This window comes from Musca domestica, unplaced genomic scaffold (genome assembly GCF_030504385.1).
Source record: "Musca domestica strain aabys unplaced genomic scaffold, Musca_domestica.polishedcontigs.V.1.1 38, whole genome shotgun sequence".
NCBI lineage: Eukaryota > Metazoa > Arthropoda > Insecta > Diptera > Muscidae > Musca > Musca domestica.
The window spans coordinates 3,516,278-3,538,049 of record NW_026712324.1 but is presented as its reverse complement, the minus strand read 5'-3'; positions in this window follow the sequence as shown (position 1 = coordinate 3,538,049).

Here is a 21,772-nt window from a genome sequence, read left to right as displayed (position 1 = left end):
TATCTGCTACAAGTGGTTTGCATTCATGGTGCATAGTGGGAGGATAATGGAACATACGTTATCATAGTCGTATTCATATATAGAACAAGAACCATAAGGATGCACACCCACATGCATACCAACAGACTTTCAGACAGGGAAACAACAATACAGAGATGAGGACACACATAAGAGGATTTAGAATGAGACATTATTAGGTCGATATCAACAGACATACACACACACACATGCTCGTACATATAGTTTAACAGTTATTATCATAGGCTTATTATAATGCAACACCATATTCTCTTTGGCTTTCGCTCTCTCTCTCTCTAAGCCATGACAAAAATAACAATAATAATAACTGCATTATAGTCATTATCAACACCGTCATCAGTATAAAACACAAACATATTTATATACATACACACACATACACTTTTATATCTGGAAGTGAGCATGCGACTCCATGGGAAGGTACATTTATAGACATGCAAAAGGGTTCAGCGGCAAAGGATGTAGTGAATTTTCATATATTTTTTAAAGACCAAGAGAGCAACAAAAATTGGGTTTTAGCATCTATTTTTTAAATTTTTGAATTTTTATATTTTTCACACATACTTTTAAGAAACCGGTACAGCCAGGATTCAATTTGTTTTTAAAGGACTAGAAATAAAAAACTTGGATTTTTTAATATGGGTTTAAAGAATTTTTTTAAGATTGTTTAGACCATAATCCTGGATTTTTTAGAATACATCGAGATTTCTAAACTATGGTTTTAAATGTTTATTACAGCCTTAATCTTGGATTATTTCAGGATCAATCGAGGTTAGAATTGAGATTGGATTTTTTAATATGGCTTTAAAGAATCAAGATTTTAATAAAATTTTTTTTAAAGTTTATTAAAGATATAATCCTTGGGTTTTTTTGGATCCATCTTTTTATCAAATATTTTCAGAGCTTATTAAGGCTAGAATTTTTTCAGAATGCATTGATACCAACGATTTTCAAAATTCTAGTAATTATAAACATTTTTTTGGATTACTTCAGTATCAATCGAGGCTAGAATTGAGGATTTAAAAAAAATTAGAATTATAAAAGTTATAATTTTGGTTATTTTCAGGATCAATCGAGGATAGAACGAAAGATTTTACAAATCATGGATTATTAAAGCTAAACACTTGGATCCATCAAGGCTTGAATAGAGGATTTTTAAAAATTTTGCTAAAACCGACACTTGGATCCATCAAGGCTTGAATAGAGGATTTTTAAACAATTTTTCTGAAGGATTATTAGAATATTTTTCAGGATCAATCGAGGTTTGGATCTAGGATGTTTAAAACAAAAAAAAAATTCAAGAATTAAGGCTATAATTTATATATTTTTTTCAAGATCCATTGAAGCTATAATCGAGGATTTTTTAAACAATGTTTTGTCAAGGATTGTCAGCTTGTAATCTTGATTTTTTCCGGGATCCATTTAGGTTATAACCGCGGATTTTTGAAACAAGTAATAAAAGAGTTATAATCCTGGATCCATCAATACTATAGTCGTGGTTTTTTCTCTGGACCTGTCGATGTTATAATCGTGGATTTTTTTGGTTCCATCGAGACAGTAGTTTTGAACTTTTAAACAGTTTTTTTTCCAGAACCTTAAGACCGAGTAAATGTGGTTACTTATACATATTTTCAAGGACTAGAAATCAATTAAATATAGATTTTTAGAGGTATTTTCTCAATGACCTACAGATCACTGGAATCAGAAGGTGAATTTTTAAACATATTTCTTCAAGGATCCTGCAGAACATATAAATATGGTTTTAAAACTATCTTTTAGAGACCTGCAGACCTTTTACTCGACATTTTTAAACATATTTTTCAAAGACCTAGAGAATAATTGAATGTGGATTTTTAGACTTTTTTCATGGTTTTACCGACCAATTTAATGAGAATTTTAAACACTTTTTTAAGGACCTACAGACCATTAAAACGGGAATGGTTAGATACATTTCTTCAAGCTCACGCAAACCAAGAATCGAGTATATTATAATATATTATTTCAGAGACACAGACAAAGAATCAAAAAAGAGTGTATTTTTCTACCCTTAGCCATATGGCTACAGAGGGTATATATCATTTGATACGGTCAAAAAGTGCCTAGTCGAAATAACAATTTTAGACCCTAGGTCTATTTGGACCAAATCCGTTTCAGAACATTTGGAGTCGATCTAGCGATGTCCGTCCGTCCATTCGTCTGTCTGCTGGCTGGTACGCACGATAACTCTCAAATTGAGTATCCGATTTGGTCCAAAGTAGGTGCTTCGTAATATTATTATCAAACTTACATCGAGCTCGGAGATGGGCAATATCGGACCACTCCTTCTGGTACCTCCCGCACAAAAGGTCGAAATTTTCAAAGAAATTATTTAACTGCACAGAGAGTGAAAGGATAATCCAATATTGCTCCAACTTTGCAAATCCTAATATTTGCGAAAATGGACAACATCGTGCCACTCCATCAAGTACCTCCCCCACAAAAGGGTCAACATTTTGCATAATTATAATTATTATAAGAGTCCGATTACCTTCTAATTACACAAATCACAATATTTTTATTAACCCAAGTTCTGGGGTGAAGGTAGAATATATCGGTCTACTCCTTCTGGTACCTCCCTCACAAATGGGCCAACATTTTCAAATTCCATTTTGACTTAGCACATCTCAATATTTTCATAAACACAAGATCTGTTACAAAAATAGTAGAGATCGAACCATTCCTTCTGGTACCTCCCCCACAAAGGGTCAATGACTTGAATAACCCAAATGATTATAAAATCCGAAATTAGCATCCGGTTCACTTCATATACCACACATTCCCTTATTTCTACTAACACAAGATATACTGTGAAAATAGGATACATCGATCCACTCCCTCTGGTACCTCTTTCACAAAAGGGTCAAAATTTTTATATTTGTCATTCCGTTTCTAAAACCTCGAAATATACATTCTAGACTCTACAAAGTAGGTATATTTGATCAGCATAAAATTCTGTGTCGATTTAGCTAGGTCCGTCCGTCACACTAGCTTCTGAGCTTCTAGCTTCTGGTCCGTTGGAAATCACACTAGCTTCTGAACGAAATGAAGTAGGTTGATAAAATTTAACTCAAATGTATATTATGTCTGCAGGACTTTTGGTATTGAAAATCGGCCATGTAGGTCCACATTTTGATATAGCCCCCATATAATGGTACCTCCCTATTTTCGGTATTTTGGCGATTGAAGCGACTTCATTCACCGTAATTGTTTCAAATTTGGTATTTGAAGTTCGTAATGGATACTACAGCTTATGACAAAAATTTTTATATACAAGTCCAAGTCTTTGTATAACCCCCATATATCGGTACCTTCCGATATTCGGTATTTTGATGAATTAAGCAACATTTTTAACCGGAATCGTTTCAAATTTCGTATTAGAAGATCTTAATGGGTACTACAATCTTTGGCAGGAGGATATAAAAAGTTCGGCCCGGCCGAACTTAGCTTCTTTTTTACTAGTTATGTTTTTAAACATGCTTTCAAATGGCCAGAAAAATTGAATTATTAAAATATATTGTTCAAAGACCCAGAGAGCAACAATAATTGGGTTATTGCATCTATTTTTTAAGATATTTGAATTTTCATGTTTTTCAAACATACTTCTAAGAAGCCAGTACAGCCACAAAAGAGGGATTTTTAATATGTTTTTAAAGACCAAAAGAGACAAAAAACATTGGATTTTCTAATATTGTTTAAAAGGACCAATAGAACCACAAATCATGGACTTTTTAAACTTATTTTCAGAGCCCCAAACTTGGACCTTTTAAAATAAAATTTTTTGAACGTCCAAGTGAGACATTCAAGCGTGGAACAAAAGATTCATTTCTCAAGCTTTTTAAAGTCCACTAGCTATACAAAATACGTTTCAAGGACCTTCAGAGGCAAAAAAAAATTATATAATATATTTAACTTAATAATTGAAATATATGTTTTAAAAACATTCAATATTACATCTTTTTTTTTTTTAATATTTTTTCAATGATCATCAATCCTAAAATCTTCTTAATTTATTTTTCAAGGATCACCAACAAAATTTTGTGGATTTTTATTAATATATTTGTTTAAGGGACATCGAGTATTTACACACGATTTTTTTTTAATTTTATTTCGAGGACCATCAAGGTTTTATTCGAGGATTTTTCCAGGATCCGTCCATGCCATAATTGTGTATTTTTTTCTAAAGCATATCAGGATTATAACCTTGGATTTTTGTCAGGATTCATCAAGGATTTAATTTCGGCTTTTAAAACATTTTTTTTTCAAGTATTGTTAATGCTCCGATCGTGGACTTTATCAGGGACTATGGAGGCGATAATTGTGGATTTTCTAAACATGTTTTTCAAGGATTATTAGGGATAAAATCCTTGATATTTTCTGATCTATTAAGGCTACAATCAAGATTTAATAAAAAGTTTTTTAAAGATTGTGATGGCAATAATCCTGATTTTTTATTTATTTATTTATTTATTTTTTTTTTTTTTGGATACGTATCGAAGGATATATCGAATATTTCTAGTATTCAATGTTTATTACAGATTTTATCCAGGATTACTTCAGGTTCATTCGAGGTTAGAATTGATAATAATTAAAACAATTTTTTCTCAAAGACTAAAAGGGATATAGTCATTGATTTTTTATGATTCATAGATGCTATAACCGAGGATATTTTTATTAAGGCTATAATTTTTTCGGGATGCATTCATACTATAATCGACGATTTTCAAGGATGACATTTGTGATTTTCAAGCCATAGGGGCTAGAATCGAAAACAAATTTCAGGGTCCATAGAGGCTAATATCTAGAATTTAATAAATATTTTTCAAAAATTTTGAGGGCTATAATCCTGGATTTTCTCAGAATACATCGAGGATCTTTAAACAACGATTTTTAATCCTGGTATTGTCGAGGTTGATATTGAAAATTGTTCAAACAATTTTTCAAGAATTTATGAGGCTGTAATCCTAGATTGTTTAGGGTCCAACGACACAAGAAAACAGTAATCACTTAAAAACATTTTTTTGGAGATTATTAAAGAAATAATTCTGAATTTTTTAGGATTTATCAAAACTAAAATCGAAAAAATTAAAAAAATCAAGAATTTTAAAAGAATTTTTCAGGGTCAAATGAGGATTTTTTCAAGGATTATTAAGGATATAATCATGGATTCTTTTCAGATCAATTTTATAACAATTTTTCAATGAATATTAAGCCTATAATCCTGGATTTTTTAAGGATCGGTAACGTTAAAATCAAGGACTTTTTAAAAATTTTTTGCTCAAGGATTGTCAGGATTGCAATTTTGTTAAGGATTAAAAGGGTTATAATCCTGTTTTTTCAGCATCAATCAAGGATATCATCGCGGATTTTTTAACAAGTCTTTTAAAGAATTACCAGTGTTTTTTTCTGGACCTGTGGATGTTAACACAGTTTAATTTTACAGGTTCCATCGAGGCAGTTGTTGTGAACTTTTAAACATATTTTTTCAAGGATCTTCAGACTGAGTAAACGTTGATAGATATACATATTTAAGGATCTATAGATCAATTAAGGATGGATTTTTAGAGAATCCTGCAGACCATTAAAATGTGGATTTTAAACATATTATTCAAAGGGATTAAATGGGATTTTTTAAACATATTTTTAGAGGACCTACAGACCATTTAAATGGGGATTTTTTAACATATTCTTAAAGACCTACGGGCCATTGAAATTTGAAGTAAACTTTCATCATATTTTTCAAACGAACTAAATGTGGATTTTTTTAGACAATTTTTTCCAAGGACCTGCAGACTGTTTGCTCTGGAGTTTTTTTTACAATTTTTTAATCTAGAGATAGAAAGATAAATGAAATATGGATTTTTAAACATTTTTTCATAGTCCTACAGAATAATTTAATGAGGATTTTGAACAAATTTTTTAAGACATACAGACCATTGAAATGGGATTGTTAGACATATTTTTTGTGTTCACGCGGACCAAGAATTGATCCATATTTTAATATATTCCTTCATGGACATGCAGATCATGAAACGAGTTTTTTAAATATATTTTTCAAAGACCTTTAATGGTGGATTTTTTATCTATTTTTTTTTTTTCAAAGTCAATCTATAGCTGGATTTGTTGGATTATGTTTGCATTTTTAAGAATATTTTTTCAAGGGCCATCAGCGGTTTTTGAAATTAAAGGACTATCAAGTCTATTGCCCTAATATTTTTTAAGGGCCATCAAGGCTGCAATAATGTCTTTTAAGAATAATAATTGAAGGACTAGAAAAACTAGTATCCTGCAATATTTTCCGAAGAATTTTATGGATATTTTTATTAACGTAAAATTTATAAAATTATTTTCAAAGAAACATTCGTATCATCGTGGTGATTTAAACATATTTTCTCAATGACCAACCAATAAATTTTTCCATTTGATTAAATTTTGTTCCCATATATCTATTGCTCCGATATGTATTTTTTAAGATAATTCTTCGCGAAGTCATATTATGCATATTTCTCTATGATCGGCATTAAAGAACACAACACCCTTTTCTGTAACACTGCAAAATATTTCTCTCAAAAAATAGCTGTTGCATTATAAAAATGCATTAAATTTAAATGTTATTGAACGCATAACATGAATAGCTGTAACCATGCTATGCCATGCCTGGCAATAACAGCCAACCACTTTTAATAGTTATTCATGAGTGAAAAGTTATTAAAAAATGGAAAAACAACAACAAGAAACACAAAAACAAAATTTTCCAACACACACACAGATGTTGCTCACATAAAGGCATTATTGTTTTTTATGGTTGATGTCGATTTCGTTAGTGTATTTGTTGTTGCATTATGTTATATAATTACGCACATAAAAATAAAAATATTAATAATAAATATTTTTATTATTTTTTTCATATATACATAATACTTATGGATATGAACTATAAAAATAATAAAATTTTGTATAAAAGTTAAGTATTCATATTGAATAGTAATTCACTGAAATGAAACTTCAGGATATGTTTATTGATGTTTTTACTATTTGAATGGCTTCTGACATAAAGGTCAGAATTATTGAGTGAGGGATTGCAGTAGGTGACACCCCAATTCCTCTACTTTTAATTATATCCTCAGCTATAGGGCTACAGAGGGTATATATCATTTGATATGACCAAAACGTGCCTAATCGAAATGACGATTTTAGAACCTAGGTCTCTCTGCACCAAATCCATTTCAGGGCATTTGCAATCGATCTAGCGATGAACGTCCGTCTGTCTGTATGTCTGGCTGGTGCGCACGATAACTCTTGAATTGAGTATCCGATTAGGTCCAAACTTAGTACAATGTAATATTATTATCAAACTTAGATCGATTTGGGAGACGGGCAATATCGGTCCACTCCTTCTGATACCTCCCCCACAGACGGCCAAAATTTCGAATATCCATGAAACTCATAAAACGCGAAATTAACAACCGATTCCATTCAGACTTGGTACATCTCAATATTTTCATCAACACAAGATCCTTTTTAAAGATGGTAGATATCGGACCATTCCTTCTGGTACCTTCTCCGCAAAGGATTAGTGTTTTGAATAACCAAAACGATTATAAAATTCTAAATAAGCATCCGGTTCTCTTCATATTTCACACATCCCATATTATTTCTACAAACACAAAATCTGCAGTGAAGGTGGGATATATCAGTCCATTCCTTCTGATACCTCCCCCACAAAGGGTCAACCTTTTGAATATCCATGAAGTTCATAAAATGCGAAATTTACATCCGACTCCATTCAGACTTGGTACATCTAAGTATTTATATAAAAATTGCAGAGATCGGACCATTCCTGCTGGCACCTCCCATCATAAAGCCCGAAATAAGCATGCGGTTCTCTTAATATTTCACACATTCCATTATTTCTACTAACAAATGATCCGCTGCGAAAATGGGATATATCGGTCCATTCCTTCTGGTACCTCCCCTACAAAGGGTCAACATTTTGAATATCCATGAAGCTCATAAAACGCGAAATTTTCATCCGAATTCATTCTACATCTCAATATTTCCATCAAGACAAAATCTGTTATAAAGATGGTAGAGATCGGACCATTTCTTCTGGTAGCTCCCCCAAAGTTTTGAATAACCAAAACAATTATAAAATCCGAAATAAGCATCCGGTTCTATTCATATTCCACACATCCCATTGTTTCTACTAACACAATATATATCGGCCCATTCCTTGTGGTACCTCCTCTACAAGGGGGAGGTTCATAAAACGTGAAATTAACATCCGATTCCAATGAGACTTGGTACATTTCAATATTTCCATCAACATAAGATCTGTTATAAAGTTGGCAGAGATCGCACCATTTTTTCGTGTACCTCGCCCACACAGGGTTCAAGATTCTGGAAAACCCAACGCTCAAAGAAAACGAAATAAGCATCCAACTCTCTTCAAATTTCACACATACAAACATTTTTGTTAACAAGAGATTTGTTGTGAAGATGATATACAAAGTGACCCAAAAGTAAACTTCCGATTTTTTTGGCTGTATTAAAAAAAGGAAAGCTTTGATTCTTCTTACATCAAGACGAGAATTGTTCGCCGTAACAGTTTATTATCAGTTAAGCTTTTTTATGGCGTTTTCCAGCACTTTGGCCAAAACTTCCGGCGATAATCCTCACATTCTTGACGGATATTGTCTTAAGAGCTGAAAGCATCTGAAGCTTGTTGACATAGACCCACGAATTTAAGAAGCGCCACAAAAAGAAGTCTGGAGCGGTCAAATTAGGCGATCTTCCTGGCAGGTGCAAATTGCTAAAACTGGATAAAAGCCGCCCGGGAAATGCATCCCTCAGCAAATCGATTGTATCACGTGCAGTGTATGTCGTTGTGTATGTCGTTGTGCTGTCTTGTTGGAACCACATGTTTTCCAATCCCAACTTTTCAAGTCGTGACAAACAGAAGTCGCTGATCATGCATGGTAGCGCTCACCATTCACACAGCCGACATCTTCAAAGAAAAATGGTCCGATGACTCCTCCATCGAAAACAGCACACCATAGAGTGACTTTGAGCGGGTGTAGTTGGTCTTCGTGGATAACACGCGGATTTCCAGTTCCACAAAAGCGTAATCTTTTCTTATTTACGAACTCGTTAAGATGAAAATGGGTCTCATCACTCATGATTATTTTTGATGTAAAACCATCTCCTTATTGATGGTGATTAAGGATGGCTTGAGCGCATGTTAGACCCGATTGGTGGTCAACAGGTAACAGCTGATGTACCACATGGACTTTGTACGGAAACATCTTCAAATCTTGTACAGTCGCTATAAAAACCGTCGACTGATACCAATTTGCGTGGCTCATCGTTTGATCGATGTCGACGTAGCTTCCAGGACATCCTCGGCAACAGCAGCAATATCCTCTGCAGAACGAATACTCCGGGGTCTGCCACGCTTGTCAACATATTTTGTTGTACCAGCCTCTTTGGGGCGAGCGACTAAATGTCGCAGTGTTTTACCAGTAGGCGTTGGACGGCCAAGAAATCTGCGACGAAATTCACGTTGTGACAAAGTCATCGATCGATTATTGGTCAATGAAATAAATCTCCTCAACCGATTTCGGGTTAATTGTGCACCAAATAGCCAATATCAGTCCCAATGACCTGACATTTCCGACAGAACTCAGTTTAGAAAAAAGTACATTAAATTTGGTGAAAAGCGGCTCAGATATAGCTATACCTCCCATATATATATGTTTAATCTGATTTGGTGTTTATTTGGTACCAGATACCATATAGAGTTCGGAAATACCTCTGCCAAATATTATCCAGATCGGTTCAGATTTGGATATAGGTCCCATATATATCTTCAACCGATTTCGGATTAATTGTGCATGAAAATGTTAAAAAGTACTGAATTTTGGTACATACGACCGACTTCAGTCTAGAAAAAAGACCCATCGAATTCGGAGAAAATCGGTTCAGATATAGCTATAGCTCTCATGTATATGTTTCATGCGATTTGGTATTTAAGCCCCTCACATTTATGATATGCATTCGACAAAATTATATTTGTTACCAGATATCTTATAAAGATCCGAATTTTGTCGAGAACGGCTAAGATTGGGATATACCTACCATATATATCCTTAATTCAATTTCAGGTTTATTGTGCAAGTAATGGCTAGTATCAGTCCAAATGGAAGAAATTTCGTGACGTACCATTTGTAGCATTTTGTGCAACTCGGCTCCGACATATATATTTTTACCCTCCACCATACTATGGATGGTATATTAATTTTTTCATTCCGTTTGTAACTCCTCGAAATACTCATGCCAGACCCAAAAAAGTATATATATTCTTGATCAGCGTAAAATTCTAAGACGATTTAGCCATGTCCGTCTGTCTCTCTGTCCGTCTGTCTGTCTGTTGTAATCACGCTATCTTTCGAAAAAAATGAGATAAAAGGCTAAAATTTTACACACATGTATATTTTGACAGTAGGCAAGTAAGGTCGTAAATGGGTCATGTAGGTCCAAGTTATCATATAGCCCCCATATAACGGTACCTCCCGATATTCGGTATTTTGATGATTTTAGTGGCATTATTCACCGGAATTGTTTCAAATTTGGCATTTGAAGTTTGTAATGGATACTGAGGCAGAAACTTATATGTGCAGGTCCACGTCTTCGTATAGCCCCCATATAACGGTACCCCCCGATATTCGGTATTTTGATGATTTTAGCGACATTATTTACCAGAATCCTTCCAAATTTGGTATTTGACTTCACAATGAATACTGCAGCATAAAACAGAAAATGGGCCATGTAGGTCCACGTCTTCGTATAGCCCCCATATAACGGTAACTCCCGATATTCGGTATTTTGATGATTTTAGCGACATTATTTATCGGGATTGTTTCAAATTTCGCATGTGAAGTTCGTAAAGGATACTTCAGCCCATGTCAGAAAATTGTCTGTGCAGAACCATGGTACCATATAACGATACCCCCATATATATGATGTAAGACTCTGATAGTCTTCAAATTCCACACATCCCAATAATTTGATTAGTCCAAGGTCTGGTGCAAAAACGGAATGTATCGGTCCCCTCCATCAAGTACCTCCCCCACAAAGGGTCAAAATTTTGAATAATTACAACTCTTATAAAATCTGATGTAAGAGTCCGAATGTCTTCAAATTTCACATATCCCAATATTTTTATTAACACAAGGTCTGGTGTTAAGAGGCAATACATCGGTCCACTTCTTTTGGTACCTCCCCCACAAAAGGTCAAAATTTCCAAAAAATATATATATAATATATTTTTTGCGCAGAAAGAGAAACGATTAGCCGATTTTTCTCTAACTTTGCAAATCCTAATATTTGCGTCAGTGCTAGGTCGGAACACAGGCTGAGGGTATATATCTGTCGGCAATACCGACAGACACTTTTTGACTTTGTTTAATTAACGGGTTGGTATTACGAACTGTAATTAGTATTTTAGCTGTCCATACAATTGTAGAAAAGTTTAAAAAAGAGAGGAAGAGAAAGAGAGAGAGAGAATATCTCTACAATCTCTGCAAAGCGACAAAGTTTATGCCGCTAGTGTCATGCTAACTGAACCAAATGTCACCTACGATTGTTCAACTCCAAGTAATTACAATTTATCCCTCCCTGCTATGCCCCATTTCCGTTGATATCTCCGATCAAACAAAATGTCCTTCATTCATTGCATTTTTTGAATGCAATTATCACAATCCGATATTGCGTTTCGAGGTGTTTCGTTTCGTTTTGTTAATAGAAAAAATATTTCCAAACAAAATGCAGTATCTCTTCATGCAATGATTTATGAATAGTTTGCTGTTTGCCATTTTTTGCTGCTGTTGTTGTTGTTGTTGTTTTTTGTCGTTTCATTCACATTTTGTGCATCCGCAGCACGTAAAGCGTGTTCAGCAAACAAGAAACGCTCTTAATTTCCTGAGATTACACAAACAATTACCGCATTTTGTGAACGCTTTGTGAATGACTCGCGGTCGTGTGCTGTGCATTTTCCATGGAAGCTCCATTCCCAGCCCGACCCGGCCCGGCAAGGGCAACAAACAGTAGTCGCCGTCTATGACGCGTCGGCAGTAGTAGCAGTAGTTTTTCTTTCGAAGCTTTGTACGTGTATTATTGTAGGTATGGTGTACCTGACACATTGTTACGGAAGGTTAGTGTTGTTGTGTTGCATGAATGTCATGCAGCATGAATTAAATGTTGCATGTAAAACGAGACGTGCCAAGCGTGTGCTTGAAATGCATTACTTCAATGCAGGGAATGAGCGAATTCAAGTGGGCGATGGGTGGCAATACATCTGGGTTTGCGTTGAGTCAAAGAAGAAAACTTTGAAATGCAATGAAATTTGCTATTTTTCATTCATTTTTCCAATTTTAGAAAATTGTTTTCGTTTCAATAACCCGAAGATATAATTAAAGTTGGATGATGTACAATGTTTGTATTGCAGTTTGCTATAAAAAACGTTGTTTACTCAGATTAAATTGAGCATGAAATAAAACATGTGGATCGTCGTAGAAAGCAGTATTTTAATCCGCATGGAAAAAATAGTTTTAAGAAAATTGCTCACATAAAATGCAGTTTATGTCTTCAACAGTCTCCAATTTCAAAAAGGATAGTCCTATTTAAAAATTAAACAAATAAAAAAGTATTTAATTAAAAAACAGTTGAAACCAGTAAAAAAAATTCTTAAAGTCGGGCGGGGCCGACTTTGCGATACCCTACACGACTTTGCTAATTTAGTAGAGCTCCGCATAACAATTAAAAGTTTTTATGGGAGAACTCAGTCATACACCCTATGATTATAATTATAATTTAAAGTTCAAAGGACTAAATATGCCGAAGCATTTGTATCTTTTAAATTCGGACTTGTATTACCCATTTGGTGCACAATTAATTTGAAATTGGATAAAAATATATATGTGAGCTATATCCAATTCGGAACCGATCTCGATAAAATTTGGTAAAGATATTACTGGGCTGTATTTGTTATATTTCCCTGAATATCGGAGTGCATATTACGGCTGTGGGTAACAAATATAACAAATCGGATGAAGAGTATATATTGAAGCTATAGCTATATCTGAACCGATCCTAACCAAATTTGACATACTAGCTTCTGGACTCAATTCGGTCGTAAGTGCCAAATTCCACCCCATTTGGAAAAATATTAGACGTTTGGTGCACAATAAAAAGTAAATCGAACGAATTTATATATTGGAGCTATATCCAAATCTGAACCGATCTCGATAAAATTTGGCAAATGTATTTCTGAGCTGTATTTGATATATATCCCCAAATATTGTTGTTACAGAGTGCATATTACGGCTGCGGAGGACAAAAATAACAAATCGGATGAACCATATATATGGGTGCTACAGCAATATCTGAACCGATTTCGATAAAATTTGGCATACTTATTTTCAGGCCTAATCTGATTGTATGTGCAAAATTCCATACCATTTGGCCTGATATTACACGTTTGGTGCACAATAATAGGCAAATCGGACGAAGATTATATGGGAGCTATATCTAAATTTTGACCGATTATCTCCAAATTCAATAGGGTTCGTCTTTGGGCCAAACAAATGATTTGTGTAAAAATTTCATCTGGATAGGGCAATAAATGCGAACTGTACTTTGTTTACAAAAATACATGGACAGACGGACGGACGGACATGCATAAATCGACTCAGAATGTGATTCTATGCAGATCATCAAAAGGAACTATGGGTCTATCTCGTTTCCTTTTGCCTGTTACAAACAAATGCACAAAGACATAATACCCTGACCACCTTGTGGTGTAGGGTAAAAAAATACTACCTTAAAAATATTAAGTAAAGAAGCAGGCAAGTTCCGCCGGGCCGAACTAGATGGCCCGGTGAGTCTCTATAGACGAGCTGAAGGCCCAGATGGCCCAGTGAGTCTCTATAGACGAGCTGAAGGCCCAGATTGCCCAGTGAGTCTCTATAGACGAGTTGAAGGCCCAGATTGCCCAGTGAGTCTCTATAGACGAGCTGAAGTCTCAGATGGCCCAGTGAGTCTCTATAGACGCGCTGAAAGCCCAGGGGCCCAGTCTGTGTCCTCTATACATACATCTGTCGGCAAAACCGACTGATATTTTTTAACATGTTTTTTTATGGACATTGGTGTTTAAATTTTAGCAGTTGGGTTCTATGGGAGTGTATGGGTCGTTTTGAACCTCAGCCAGCCTTCCTATGATTTTAGACGAACCTACGACCAATATTTCATAGTCAGTGAAAATATTTCATACTATTCCACATTATTCACCTCTCTGAGCACTTCTCACACTTTCCTCTATACGTATAGGTCTTCTAAAAGTCAAGCGTAATTTCTCGCTAAATACAACACCAATAAACACCCGATAGGAAGAAAAAGATATCTAACGTCTTACTGTCGTATGAACATCGTCATAATATCAATGCCATCAATGCGACGAAGAAGTCAGTCTTTGCTGCCAGCAGATACAATTACAATTTCCCAAACGGAAATGAAATGAAGAAAACAATCCGATTCAATTCGAAATTCAATAGGAAAAATGTTACGTTTATTGACTTGCAAACATTGGCACCTTTACCATCAACTCGCCCCCTCTCTACCAACCGACAACATCGTAGCAGATATAAGATGGTGAGGGATGCGGATTAAGATGATGCTGTCGTTTGTTTCTCTGTTTGTTTTTGTGAATTTTCCTTTCCTTTGCAGTCATATTTGAGTTCTTTGCATTCCGCATATGAATTACCTTTCTTCTTTTGTTTGTTTTCACCAGCCTGCCTTTGAAGTAAGAGACGATGACGATATTGGAAAGTGAAACAATTTCTTGGATTCACATGACGTCTTTCAATTTGCCTTTGTCTTTCTTTGTTTGTATGTCAAAGTAATAATATGCGAATATGAACACACAAAACTGTTTCTCTTCCGAATAATAAGAAATTGGAAAATAATTTGCTCACCGAAATGACGGAGATCTTCCCACAGAGGATTTGGATTTTCTAAAATCTAGAGATCTTCTCACAACATATCAAAATGTTTTCTCACAGAAGATCTGGAAATCTTCTCAGAGAAAATCTGGGTATTTTCTCACAGAAGATCTGGTAATTTTTTCACAGAAGATCTGGAGATTTTCTTAAAGAAGATCTTCTCACAGAAGACCTTGATATCTTCTTGTAAAAGATCTGGAGATCTTCTCACAGTAGACTTTGAGATCTTCTTTCAGAAGATATGGAGATCTTCTCAAAGAAGATCTGGAGATTTTCTCATAGAAAACATAGGAAACTCTTCACTGAAGATCTAGAGATCTTCTCGCAGAAGACCTAAATATCTTTTCACAAAAGATCTCATAGAAAGACTAAAGATTTTGTCACAGAAGATCTGGAGATCTTGTCACTGAGGATCTTTAGATCTTCTCACAGAAGACCTGGATATTAGCAATACAATATCTGGATATCTTCTCACAGAAGAACTTGATATATTCTTTCAGAGGATCTAGAGATCTTCTCCAAAAAGATCTAGAGATCTTCTCCAAGAAGATATAGAGATATTTTCCAAGAAGATATAGAGATCGGATATCTCCTCACAGAAGATCTGCAGATCTCCTCCCAGAATATTTGCAAATCTTCTCATAGAAGATCTGGAGATCTTCTCCAAGAAGATCTGGAGATTTTCTCCAAGAAGATCTGGAGATCTTCTCATAGAAGATCTGGAGATCTTCTCATAGAAGATCTGGAGATCTTCTCATAGAAGATCTGGAGATCTTCTCATAGAAGATCTGGAGATCTTCTCATAGAAGAACTGGAGATCTTCTCATAGAAGATCTGGAGATCTTCTCATAGAAGATCTGGAGATCTTCTCCCAGAATATCTAGAAGATGTGGAGATCTTCCCATAGAAGATCTGGACATCAACTGGACATTTTTTAGCAAAAGATCTACAGATCTTCTCATAGAAAGACTGGAGATTTTGTCTCAGAAGACCTGGAGATCTTGTGACTGAGGATCTTTAGATCTTCTCACAGAAGATCTGGATATTAGCTTACACAATATCTGGATATCTTCTCACAGAAGACTTTGATATCTTCTTTCAGAAGATCTAGAGATCTTCTCCAAGAAGATATAGAGATCTTCTCCAAGAAGATCAAGAGATCGGATATCTCCTCACTGAAGATCTGGAGATCTCCTCCCAGAATATTTGTAGATCTTCTCATAGAAGGTCTGAAGATCCTCTCATAGAAGGTCTGAAGATCTTCTTATAGAAGATATGGAGATGTTCTCATAGAAAATCTGGAGATCTTCTCATAGAAGATCTGGTGTTGTCATAGAAGACCTGGCGATTTTCTCACAGAGAGTCATGAGATCTTCCCATAGAAATCCTGAAAATCTTCCCATAGAAAATATGAAGATTTTCCCATAGAAGATCTGGAGATTTGCTCATAGAAGATCATAGATTCACAAAAGATCTGCAGTTCTTCTCATAGAAGAACTGGACATCTTCTCCCGAACATGTTACGTCATTTCACAGAAGATCTTGTGATTTTCTTAGAGAAAATCTGGAGATCTTTTCATTCAAGTACTATGTATCCCCGCAACGACGGTCTGTAAATATTTATCCTAAGATTTGTAGATATTCTCACAGAAGATGTGTAGATCTTCTGGTTATCTTCCCATAGAAGATCTGATGATCTCACAAAAGATCTGTAGTTGTTCTCATTGATGTTAGGTCTTTTCATAGAAGATCTCGTGATTTTCCTAGAGAAAATCTGGAGATATTTTCATTTAAGATCTACATATCCTCCCACTGACGGTCTGTAAATATTTATCCTTAGATTTGTAGATATTCTCACAGAAGTTGTATAGATTTTGTTAATTTTTCCAGAGATTCCCTCAGATCCTCTCAATCCACCCAATATCACATCTCTCCACAAAATCGCACACACTCTATTCCTGTTGGTGTTGGGAAAGAATTTCTGCAACTTTTGATTCCCAACTTTTAACTTCAAGAATGTCAACAACGTGCCGCATGAGTGTGGTATGATGGTGTGTGTTTTTCCCTCAACACCCCGAATGTAACTTTTTATTACGCTGTTGTTTTTATTTTTCGTTTTTCTACACTTTTTGTGTCATTGCCTGTTATTATTTAGCTGATAGTACCCGAAAAGTTGTCTGAATTGTATCGGTTTTTTATCTGCCATCCGTCATGGTGTTGCACCTCACCTGTGCTACTTTAGTGCGCGATATGATGGCATTACACATACAGACACGCCATAGCAAATGTCAATAACAGCTAGGTGAAACGAGAAATTCCATCACACACCCACACACATGCACACACACACAAATTTAAGCATTGATAGAAAGACATCCCATAGCCATTGAATGACATACATCCCATAGCCATACGCAAGCGACATCGGTGCCATTATATTTGTCCGGATGCAAAATTTCCATTTGATTCTACCTCTGCTGTTGCTACTTTTGGTGTTGCATGCATCGAATCGGAGGTTAGTTGGGAAAGTTGTGGGGGTGTACTAAAAAATCATAGAAAGAAGAGGAAGTGAAATGACATAATAAAAAAATAATTTGGGAAAATTTAGAGCCCATTTGGAGTTTTGTTATTCTGACATAATATTATTGCCTGTATTTGGAACCTTCCACCCTCCAGAGATACAAATACAAATTTTTAGCTAAAACGGTTGAAAAATGTGGGCAAGACCCTCAAGACCAAGATTTTGATCTGTTAAACGAATTTAACTTGGAATTTCAGAAAATTTAGAACCCATTTGGAGTTTTGTTTTTCTGACATAATATTATTGCCTGTATTTGAAATTTTCCACCCTCCAGAGATACAAATACAAATTCTAAGCTAAATCGGTTAAAAAATGTGGCAAGAAATGGTAAAATCTGCAGGTGCCTTAATTTGGGAGCTACTCCGAAGCATTGTCCTATATTGAAACTATTCTGAGAAAAGGCTTTCTAAACCCTTAGAAACCAAGATGCAAAATCAATTTAAAAATATGGCCAATACCCCAAAATGCTGAAATTAAGGAATATCTTCGTATGAAGTTTGCACCAAAATGTGAGCCTACATATATTGATAACTTTTTGCAAAGTTGATTTATTCTTACTAAAAAAAAAAAAACAAAAATTTGACAAAAATAGTATCAACAAGCCAAAAAGTATGGGTCTGATTTGCCGAAAAATGTATACCTCCGGCCTATGTGCGCTTATAAAAATATATTTGGGCATGCGTTATAATTATTCAAAATGTTGACCCTTTATGGCGGATGAAGCGAAGGAGTGGGTCAATATTCTCCATTTCGCATCTGAAGTCTGATATAAACATTGCGACGAGATATGTAAAAATATTGAACTTTCGTGGGACAGCTACCAGAAAGAGTGGGCCGATATATCCAATATTTACATCAGGTCTTTTGTTGATATAAATATTGAGACACACAGTGTTTGAAAAATCGCTGACTTTTCTGTATTCAAAAATTTGACCACTAGTAGGGAAAATAAAAAAAAATCAAAATGTTGACCTCTAGTGGGAATTGGACCTATAAATTCAATATTCACATCAGATCTTTGGTTGGAAAAAGTGTTGTGATAAGCAAAGTTCGAAACAAGTAAAAAAACATTAAGTTCGGCCGAAAAAATGTGTCAAAAATCGTCAAAATACCGAATATTGGGAGGTACCGTTATATGGGGGCTATACCAAATCCTGGACCCATACATGCAATGTTTCGCTACCGGAGCTGGAACCCATTATGACCTACAAATACTAATTTTTAGACAAATCAGTGAAAAAATGTGGCAAAAATAATCAAAATACCGAGTATCGGGAGGTACCTTTATATGGGGGCTATACCAAAACGTGGACCTATACATGCAATGTTGTGCCACACGTACAGCGACCCGTTATGACCTACAAATACCAATTTTCAGACAAATCCGTGAAAAAATGTGGCATAAATCATCAAAATACCAAATATCAGGAGGTACCGTTATATGGGGACTATACTAGAACGTGGACCGATATATCTCATTTTCAATACCAACCATCCTAGATACAATATAAATTGCTCTGCTAAATTTTGGCGCTCTACGTCAAATAATGTGGGCTGTATCGTGATTTCAACAGACAGACGGACAGACGGACATCGTTAAATCGACTTAGAATTTTATGCTGATTATGAATATATATACTTTATGGGGTCTACGACAAATATTTAAGGACGTTACAAACGGAATGACAAAGTTAATATACCCTCCTTTCCAAGGTGGAGGGTATAAAAATTGTTGATTTATTTAGCTTTTTTTGTGGAATATATTTCTTCAAAGTTTTAACCCCCTTGTGAGAGAGGTACCAAAAGATGTGGACCGAAATATGCCATATTTTATATGAAAGGCATTTTGGAATGTGTGGAATTTGGAGGGAATCGTATGCTTTTTTCACATTTTATGTGATATATAATTATTCAAAATTTTACCCGTTGTGGAGGACGTACCAGAAGGAGTGAACCGATATACTCCATCTTCGCACCAGATCTTGTGTTAGTAGAAATACAAGGATGTGCCAATATTTAAAAGTATCGGATATTCATATCGCTTTTTAAAGAGCAATTTGGTTATTCAAAATTTGACCCGTTATGGCGGAGGTACCGAAAGGAGTGGAGCGATGTATCCTACCTTCATACCATATCTTGTGTTGATAAAAATATCGAAACGTGCGATATTCAAAGACAATCGGGCACTTATTATTATAAAAAATTGTGACCTTCTCTACGGCGAGGAGTGGGCCTATATTGTCTATTTTCCCACTTGACCTAGCACTAATACCAATATTGGGATTTACAAAGTTTCTTGGTAGCAGAAGGAGTGAACCGAAGTTGCCCATCTTCGAACTCGGTCTAAGTTTGACAATAATATTACGAAGTACCAAATTTGGATCAAATCGAACGCTTCTCGAGCGTTATCGTGCGCACCAACCATACGGACAGAAAGACCGACGGACACCCCCCTAAATTGATTCCAAATGTTTTGAAACGGATTTGGTTCAAAGATACCTAAGTTCTAAAACCCTTATTTCATTGAGGCATGTTTTGGCCGTATCAAATTATATATAGCCTCTTTAGTCATATGGCTAAAGTTATAAAAAATATGTCTAAAATTTAATAAAAAATGGAAATTTTAGTAAACCCTTATATGGGGGGAGGTTATACCAAAATGTGGGCTGACTTTACCCATATTTTGTACAAATGATTCTACTGGTAACCTATAGGTCTGTATCTAATTTTAATTTTGCGATGTGGAGAGCAAAATATTTGACTCTAATCAAGTTTGGCCTGGGAATCCAAATCCCTCTTGGGATTTTGATCTGTTAAAAGAATTTCACTTGGAATTTCACACTACATTTTTGGAGTACACAACAAATATGCCCAATTATAGTTGATATTATAACATTTCCAAAATGCTACAATATGTGTTATTATCTTCCCCTGGGTCCAGGGATAAGAATCAACCCTAATTCTGCTCAGTACATTGATATTATATTTTCAGTATGAACATCATTACCAAAGCTACAATATGTGTCTGGACCCAAACATATGGGCCTTTGAACTCGGACAATCCGATTCTATACAGGACACCGAACGAAGTTTTTTTCGAAATTTGCTGCATTTGGTATAATAATTTGGCAAAGAAACCGCGGATTCCAAAAATGGAGGCTTTTTCAAATTTTTAAAAAAAATCTGTGTCCAAAAAATCAATAATTTTGATATAACACCCTAAATCGGTTAAAAAATGTGGGCAAGACCCATCATGTGACTATTTATTGGATAGGTATTAGCTTTCAAGTGATATATATTTTTTATACATATTTATGCTATGTCTTGAACCCGGACTTTCGAAACAAATATCTGGGCATAAGGCATCTTCTCCCGAGAAAAAAATAAAACAAGTAAGCAAAGGCTATAGTCGTGCGGGTAGTCCCCATGTCATGCCCTACAACATTACAATATTTTAGAAGCCCCTTTATAAACAAATCCATTGTGGAAGATTTCGCTTTTAAAATTATATCATGGAGTACTGCCCAGAAATCATTTTGACCAGGCACATTTGCCCAATATTTACGCAAATTGCCCAATATTTAGTTGTTGTGGTCTATTTTACAGCTAAATATAATCGAATGATCATCCAAAATGCTTGACTTCTTCGATGTTCTTAACTCTCTTCTCAGGCAAAATTCCGTGTCGATTGGTTTCAATTGTGTGATCAGGCAATTTTTTCTGTTTTTGGTTCATTTGAACCCCTAAATATTTTACGATCATCTCCAAATGCAAGAGCCCTCTGTATCTCCAAATTTGGACACATCTATATGATTTGCTTGTCTACCATATTTGGCTGTAATCGTCAAAGAAATCAGCATAAAAAAGCCAGAAGTTCGCTTTTTTTCTATTTTGGATTTCGCCTGTAAGTTATTTTCAGCATTTCGTTAAAATAGGAATGCTGGTATTTTTGGAACACAAAAATAGTGGTTCATTCTACCCGCTGTCCTAAAGTCTAACTTCATGAGAGATTTCGTGTCCTTTGGTTTATATTTGTGACCTTCATAACAGCTTCAAAATC